Below are 8,338 nucleotides of genomic sequence, written 5' to 3'. Positions count from 1 at the left end.
AGGAAGTTCTTCCTCATGTTTAGCTGAAAACTCTTCTGATCTGATTTTAACCCGTTGGTCCTGGTCCGACCTTCTGGGGCCACAGAAAACAACTCCGCCCCATCCTCCATATGGCAGCCCTTCAAGTCCTTGAAGATGGTGATCATATCACCTCTCTGTCCTCTCCTCTCCAGGCTAAACATACCCAGCTCCTTCAAAAAAGGCCAATGCTATGCTGGGGATTATTAGGAAGGGAATTGAAAACAAATCAACCAGTATCATCATGCCCCTATATAAATCAATGGTGAGACCTCTTTTGGAGTACTGTGTACAGTTCTGGTCACCACACCTTAAAAAGGATATTATAGCTTTGGGAAAAGTGCAGAAAAGGGCAACTCGAATGATAAAAGGGTTGGAACACTTTCCCTATGAGGAAAGGTTAAAACGCTTGGGGCTCTTTAGCTTGGAGAAACGACGACTGAGAGGGTGACATGATCGAGGTTTACAAGATTATGCATGGGATAGATCAGGTCAAGAAAGAGGTACTTTTCTCCCTTTATCACAATACAAGAACTCGTGAGCACTCCATGAAATTGCTGAGCAGACGGGTTAGACTGCTCCTGCAGAGTGCAGGGGGTTGGACTAGATGACCTGCAAGGTCCCTTCCAACTCTAACATTCTATGATTCTATAAATGGAAGTCCTTCTTCACCCAAAGAGTGATTCACACATGGAATTCACTGCCACAGGAAGTGGTGGCGGCTACAAGCATGGACGGCTTCAAAAGGGAATTAGATAAACATATGGAGCAGAAGTCCATCAGTGGCTATAAGCCACAGGGTCTAGATAGGAACTCTCAGGCTGGGGCAAGGGATGCTCTGTATTGGGGGGGGGCAACCCCTGGAGGGCCCCACTGCTGGACCCCTGATGGCACCTGGTATTTTTGGCCATTGTGTGACAGAATGTTGGACTGGATGGGCCATTGGCGGGATCCAACATTGGCTTATTTTATATTCTTATCTCCTGACGCACTTAGGAGCCATCCAGAGTTGTTCAAGGTCTGGGCTTCAGCTCGTTCCCAAGTGAGGCTGGACTCTGGAAAATGGTCCTTCTGTCGGGGTGAGTTCGAATATGGGGCCAGGAGAAAACTGATTCTTCTCTGGACGAAAGACTTGTTACCTCCGCCCTGCTTCTTCAAGGGGAAAGACGTTCCAAGGGATACTGTTTATTTGGATTGGTTCCCCTTGGAAGAAGAAGAAAGCCCTGGTGGAGGCTTCTGGTGCCTGGGTACTCTGAGCTTTCATGACAGATATCTTGGCAGAGCTGAGCGAGGGCGGAAGGCAGAGAAATTCCCCAGAGTAGGAGGCCCACTACCCCACGTCAGAGGCCCAGAGGGAGTGTTTCTGTCCCTCCACATTATCTCCCCCGATCTCAGCTGCTCGTTCTTCCCACAGACACACCCCTGCCCCTCCCCCTCAGCTGGGTGCTCGGACAGAGCTCTTGCCTCATGCTTCAGGCCTGTCCCAAGAGGTGCCTACAATGGTCAAAGGGGTCACCAGTCCCTCTTCTCCTTTTGGGATTTACCGTAAGAATTAGCCCCGAGGACAGACTGAGCCAGTGTGATGAAAGGCTAAGCTTGTGAAATCCTTAAAGAGCCAAACAGAGACACTTAACTTTCCCAATGAACCATGGAGGCTTATCTAAAATAGTTTGGCTTGTAATATAGAAAAATGAGATTAAACCTGGCCTACAAACCACAAGAAGCCCTTTCGTTCAGATCCACCAGGGCAATTCTCGTGTGTCTCCTGAGCATATGAAGGTTTGTACTGTTCAGTGGTGTGTCTTCATTCTCTTTTATTTTCCATGTTACTGTTTGTGTCTCTCCTTCAACCCAGAGAGAAGCCTCTATTCATAGCCAAGTGAATGAAGGCATCCTTACACAGTCAGAGGTGACCCGAAAGAAAGAGATGGAAGAGCAGAGCCCAGAAGAACCTGAAACTGGCAGGACAGCGAGGAAAGGCCCCCGTCTCACCCCAGCTGGGAGTGGTGTTGAATTCTGGGAAAGCCCAGTGCCAGAGATCCATGATCAGCTCACTGCAGTCTCAGACGTACATTGCCGACGCTTCCGGCAGTTCCGCTACCAGGAGGCCGCTGGGCCCCGAGAGGTCTGCAGCCGGCTCCATGGACTTTGCAGCCACTGGCTGAAGCCGGAGAGGCACACCAAGAAGCAGATACTGGACCTGGTGATCCTGGAGCAGTTCCTGACTCTCCTGCCCCAGGAAATACAGGGCTGGGTCAGAGGGTGCGGGCCGGAGACCAGTTCCCAGGCAGTGGCCCTGGCCGAAGGCTTCCTCCTGAGTCAGGCCGAGGAGAAGAGGCAGGCAGGACAGGTGAGGGGGGTTCCCTCCTGGTATTCCCAGTTCAAGCAACGATATCTGGCCTTATCCTGAAGCATTCCTGGGAGATATTTGTCCAAGTGTCAATCATCCAAATGGGAGATTTCATGTCTTCCTCTGGCAGTCTCTTCTACGAGAGAATTTCTGATCCCTCTGGATTACATACCAGGCCTGCTGATGGAAGGGTGCAGAGTCTGTGAGTGGGGCAGGATCCATTCCTTGGTCTCTTTTCCGTTCCACCTCTTAACTCTCTCCCTCGCTGCTGTTTCAGATGTGGGAACCATCCGTGAAGAAAGAAGCTTCCTTGGAGCAAGGGCAGAGTTCGCAGGCCATGGAGCGTGCCCAGAATGCCCTCTCCTGTGGTAAGGACCTTTCGTGCCGGGATACGATTTGGGCAGCCAGTGAATTTGTTGGGTAGAGTCTTCTGTTCAGGAAAGAAACTAAATACTTCTTCACTTTAATTTGCAGCACTCAATTTGGATGTACTGCCTCTGTTGACACACCCCAAGTACTGCATTAGCCTTTTTTGTCGCCGCATCACACTGGCTGCTCATATTTAACTTATGGCCCACCCGTGCCCCAAGATCTTGTTCACACACATTGCTACCCAGACGTGTATCCCCCATCCAGTATGCGAGTTCCTCATTTTTGTTGCCCAGATGTAGAACTCAGCACTTACTGTAAATTGCATCTTGTTCACATCTGCCCACTTTTCCAGTTTTGACAAGTACTTTCTGAGTGTGGTTCTCCAAACAGTTCCCTATCCTGCTAACTATCCTACAGCCCACGGTCCTCTAGTTACCCATCAGAACACCGTGGGGAACCCTGTCAAAAGGTTTACTAAAATCCAGGTAAGCAACGTCAACGGCATTCCCAGTAAGCTCGTCACTCGATCAAAGAAGGAGATGAGGTTGGTCTGGCAGGAGTTGTTGGGCAAAAATCCGTGCTGACTTCCCCGGATCACCAAGTTGTCCTTTAATTGCTCTCAGATTGAGTCGTTTAAAATCTGCTCCAGTATCTCCCCTGGGACAGAGGTCAGACTGACTGGCCTGTAGTTTCTTGGGTCATCCCTTTTTTTCAAAATTGGGAGAACATCTGCCCTCCTCCAGTCTTGTGGCATGTCTCCTGTCCTCCAAGAGGTCTGGAAGAGGATGGACAGAGGCTCTGCAAGCTCTCTAGAACGTCCTTTGAGCCCTCTTGGGCGCATAGCATCTGGCCCCCGGGGGATTTGTACCCATTCAATGCAGCCAGCTGCTTCTCAACTTCCTCTCTGCCCGTGTCAACCAGCAGCCCGGATGCTGTGACTTGCCGACTACCATCTCTAGATGAGCCTGTTCTCTTCTTCAGGGGAAACACTGAGGCAAAATAGGCATTGAGCCTTTCTGCTTTCTCTCTGTCCTCTGCCAGAGTCTCTCAATTTTCACCCAACAGTGGGTCCATCGCCTTTTTGCTCCTCACATGTCTGAAGAAGATTCTCTTGTTGTAGCGAGCCCCCCTGGCCAGCTTTAGCTCACTGTGAGCTTTGGCCTCTCTGGTGACTGACCTGCAGTGCCCAGCAACCTGCAGACACTCTTCTTTAGAGGTATGTCTTGGCCTCCATTTCTTGAACATTTCCTTTTTCTCCCTTAGCATATCATGCAGTTCTCTGTTCATCTGCATTAGCTTCTTGGATTCCCTGCCGTGTTTCCTCCTTCTTGGAATAGTGATGAACTTCCTTGGTTCCCCAGAGCAAGAGGAATTCTAGCTGGATATGGTCATTTCCCCATGAGGTCCCCACCACCTTCACCCGACCTACTATCTCTTGCCTGTTGGTCAATATTAAGTCGAGTATGGCCGAGCCCCTCGCAGCTTCCTAACATAAGAACATAAGGTTACACATAATATAAAAGGTAAAGGTTCCCTTGCTCGAAAGCCAGTCGAGTCCGACTCTAGGGTTGTGGTGCTCATCTCAGTTTCAAAGCCGAAGAGCCAGCACTGTCCGAAGATGTTTCCGTGGTCATGTGGCTGGCATGACTAAACACCAAGGAGCACGGAACACTGTTCCCTTCCCACCAAAGTGGTACCTATCGATCTACTTGCAATTTCTTGCTTTCAAACTGCTAGGTTGGCAGGAGCTGGAATTAGAGACGGGAGCTCACTCCTGACAAAAATATGTAATCTTTCATTAAAATCTGCCTCCATTCGTGAGGACTGGAAGGTAGCTAATGTCACTCCCATCTTTAAAAAGGGTTCCAGAAGAGATCCAGGAAATTACAGGCCAGTCAGTCTGACGTCGATACCAGGTAAATTCATGCAAACTTATTAAGGAAAGAATTAGTAAGCACATAGATGAACAATAACTATTGCGGCAGACTCAGCATGGGTTCTGTAAGGGAAGATCTTGTCTCACTAACCTGTTAGTGTTCTTTGAGGGGGTGAGCAAACATGTGGACAAGGGGGATCCAATAGTTATTGTTTACCTTGACTTTCAGAAAGCTTTTGATAAAGTTCCTCATCAAAGGCTCCTAAGTAAGCTAAAAAATCACAGAATAAAAGGACAAGTCCTTTTGTGGATCAAAAATTGGCTAATTAATAGAAAACAGAGAGTGAGTATAAATGGACAATTTTCTCAGTAAAGGGTGGTAAGCAGTGGGGTACTGCAGGGATCAGTACTCGGTCTGATATTCTTTAACTTGTTTATTAATGATTTGGAGTAGGGAGTAAGCAGTGAAGTGCCTACATTTGCAGATGATACGAAGTTGCTATCAGTTGTAGGACCTCCTCTCTCATCACCTCAATCTGACTCAGGTCTTTCAACACTCCTCCCGAAATCAGCGGTTCTGGAGTGGGCAAGCACTTCTCATCTTCCACCGCAAAGACAGAGGCAAAAAATGCATTCAGCTTCTCAGCCATTTCCCTATCATCCTTCAGTACTCCTTTTACCCCTTGGTAAAAAAAAAAAAAGAGGGGAAAAAAATCCAAGGGCCTCACTGCCTCCCTGGCTGGTTTCCTGCTCCTAATGTATTTGAAGAAAGTTTTATTGTTTGTCTTTAGGTTTTTTGCTATATGCTCCTCATGTTCCCTTTTTGCCTGCCTGACCACAGACTTGCATTTTATTTGCCACAGCCTGTGTTCCCTTTTATCAACCTCACTGAGACTAGCTTTCCACCACTTAAAGGAATCCTTCTTACCTTTTACAGCTTCCATTACTTTGTTTGTTTGTTAACCATGCAGGCTTTTTTGTATACGTATTTGTGCCTTTTCTAACCTGCAGTATATATTTGTTCTGAGCTTCTAGGATTGTAGTTTTAAATAGTCTCCTAACTTCCGCAATGGTTTTGACCCTTTCTACTTTTCCTTTCAGTTTCCTCTTCACATGTCCCCTCATATCAGAGAAGTTATCCCTTTTAAAGTTAAAAGTGTCAGTCTTTTTGGGCTACTCCTTATTTATACAAATGTTGAACTCAATAACGTTATGGTCACTGTTCCCAAGCGGTGCAATCACTTTTACATCTCTCACCAGCTCTTATGGCACACACCCCACAGGTGACTGGACATCGTCTGTGAGCATTCATTATCAGTTCCCCAAGTGGATTCTTTCACCTAGAAATAACTTAGTGTGCTGATGTACCCTGAAACTTAAGAGAACTGACCAAAGGGCTACTTGAAACACAACAATGCAATTTTCTTAACTACTTATTGAGTCCCAAAGCCCGATACCCAGGCTAAGAGCCCTTTAGTTCCTTGCCTCTGGCAAGAAGGAGCCAAAAGTTCCAATCAGTGACACCCAGGCAAAAGAGACAAACAGAACCCACGCTTCCTCAAACAGGCACCACTCTCCAACCGGCTATACACACCCACACAGAAGTCTGAAACACATTGGCAGCAGTTATAACCCCTGAGGCTCATGTGTACCTGGTGCTTCTCTTCTGCCTCTCCCAGAATTCATTAAAAAGTGGTTAAGAAATTTATTGAGTGTACGCAGGGCAAGGTTTCACAGCCCTGGGATGGGCGTGTGTGAAGCAGAGGACAAACAAACAAACACCCTCCCTTTCTCCTTTGTCTCAGGAATAGGCAGGGAAGAGATGCTGTTGAGCCGTCGTCTTTTCAGAGGTGTGGAAACGGCTGCTGCCCCTCCAGTCCAGGTAGGGGAGATGAGCCGGGGGGGGGGGAATAAAGCCTGGGTGCTTCTCCTTTCTCGGGGGGCTTCTGCTCCTGCACTTTCTACAAGGTTTTGGGTTGAGAGATCCTCTGAACGCCGTTCCCTTGACCCATCTCAGGCCATACATCTTGTACCTTCCCAGACTACTCCCTTCCCGTGAGCCATCTCTGCCTGGCGTGATCTCTGACGAGGGAATCCTCTTTTTCCTTCAGGGTCCCTTTTCCTTTGAGGAGGTGGCCGTCTCTTTCACTGAGGCAGAGTGGGCCCTGCTGGATCCGGGACAAAGAGCTCTCCACAGGGAAGTCATGCTGGAAAACTATGGGAATGTGGCCTTTCTGGGTAAGGATCTTTTCTTGATGCCAAAGGTGTGCATTGCTGCCATGGGGATGAGGCATGAGTCAAAATATTGAATAGCAACCAGTGTTCCCTCTAAGCTGAGTTAGTGTGAGCTAGCTCACAGTTTTTTAGCCTCCAGCTCACACATTTTTATCTTTGCTCAGGAAGGAGGGCTCCAGAGCAAACTGATTTATGCAGTAGCCAAATTGCTCGCTCACAACGTTAATGACAGTGGCTCTCAAAGTAGAATTTTTTCTCACAAGACTCCACAGCTTAGAGGGAACATTGAATAGCAACACAACATTTTGAGGCCTTTCCCGCTACTTGAAGAGGGGCTGTGGCCAATGTTCCCTCTAAGCTGTAGAGTCCTGTGAGCAAAAATTCTACTTTGTGAGCTCCTGGCATGAAAGTTGTGAGCGAGCGATTTGGGTACTGCATCAATTAGTTTGCTCTGGAGCCCTCCTTCCTGAGCTAAGACAAAAATGTGTGAGCCGGAGGCTAAACGACTGTGAGCTAGCTCACACTAACTCAGCTTAGAGGGAACACTGGCTGTGGCTCACTGGCAGAGAATCTGCTTGGCATTCAGAAGGTCCCAGGTTCAATCCCCAGCATCTCCAGTTAAAAGGAAGGAGGTGATGTGAAAGACCTCTGCCTGAGACCCTGGAGAACCACTAGACAAGAGTGACTTCAACGGACCAAGGGTCTGATTCAGTAGAGGGCAGCTTCCTGCGTTGTTCGTGTGTGTGTGTGTGCTTGCCCAGGGGAAACTGAGGCCGCTGAGCCTGTGATCTGGAAATGATCCTGTCAAGATCCAAAACCTGGGCCCCCTTGGGTCACTCCTCTCTGTATCTGAGATCAGCACCCAGTTCGGTGCGTTCTTGAGGAGACTGCACAGAAGTAAAGCAGACCCGTTTTTATATATATAAAAAGCCGAATGGTGGTGGCACTTCTCTAGAACATTCCACACGCTCTGGAATTGGTTGGCGCCCTGGTGTGTCATTCACACAGTGTCTCTCTCCATTCGCTGTGCTGCTGCCTGCGTGGGTGTTGTCCTGGCCACGGAGGAAGCAAACACCCTTTTGCCTTCAGTTTCCTTTGAGCCGTGGGCCAGGCTGGGCGCTCAACTGCCAGACACCCTTGCTCGGCCTGCAGGCCCCAGACGGGGTCATGCCACTGCTGCTGAGCCGCGGCAACCAGGAGCAGCCGCCAGCCAAGAGGAGGCCCAGGCTGACATGCACTGGCTCTGCCCATCCGCCTGGAAAGGCACTAGGGGTGGCTGAGCAGGGAGGCAGCAGCAGCCTGTTCCCTCACGCCTCCCCCATGCGGTCTGAGGATGAGGGGAGATGGCGCCATGCCACCGCACCTGAGGCCAGCTGGGGAGCCAGGCCCAGCCTGTCCTGTTGCCCCGTGGTGGGGATGGACGAGGCCAGACAGCTTGGCCTGCCGGGGCCTTGACTGCGTGGTGGGAGGGCCGAGGAGAGGGGACC

At 49.3% G+C, this 8,338-nt stretch overlaps 1 pseudogene; it reads left to right on the top strand.

The window, feature by feature from the left end:
• The window catches only part of LOC107112907, a 64,689-nt pseudogene that overhangs the window by 53,652 nt on the left and 2,699 nt on the right, over positions 1 to 8,338 (top strand).

Source organism: Gekko japonicus, unplaced genomic scaffold (genome assembly GCF_001447785.1).
Source record: "Gekko japonicus isolate JY-2015 unplaced genomic scaffold, Gekko_japonicus_V1.1 scaffold3913, whole genome shotgun sequence".
In the NCBI taxonomy this organism is placed as follows: domain Eukaryota; kingdom Metazoa; phylum Chordata; class Lepidosauria; order Squamata; family Gekkonidae; genus Gekko; species Gekko japonicus.
Note: the sequence above shows the minus strand (reverse complement) of the source record. Positions and strands in the feature narration are given on the sequence as shown.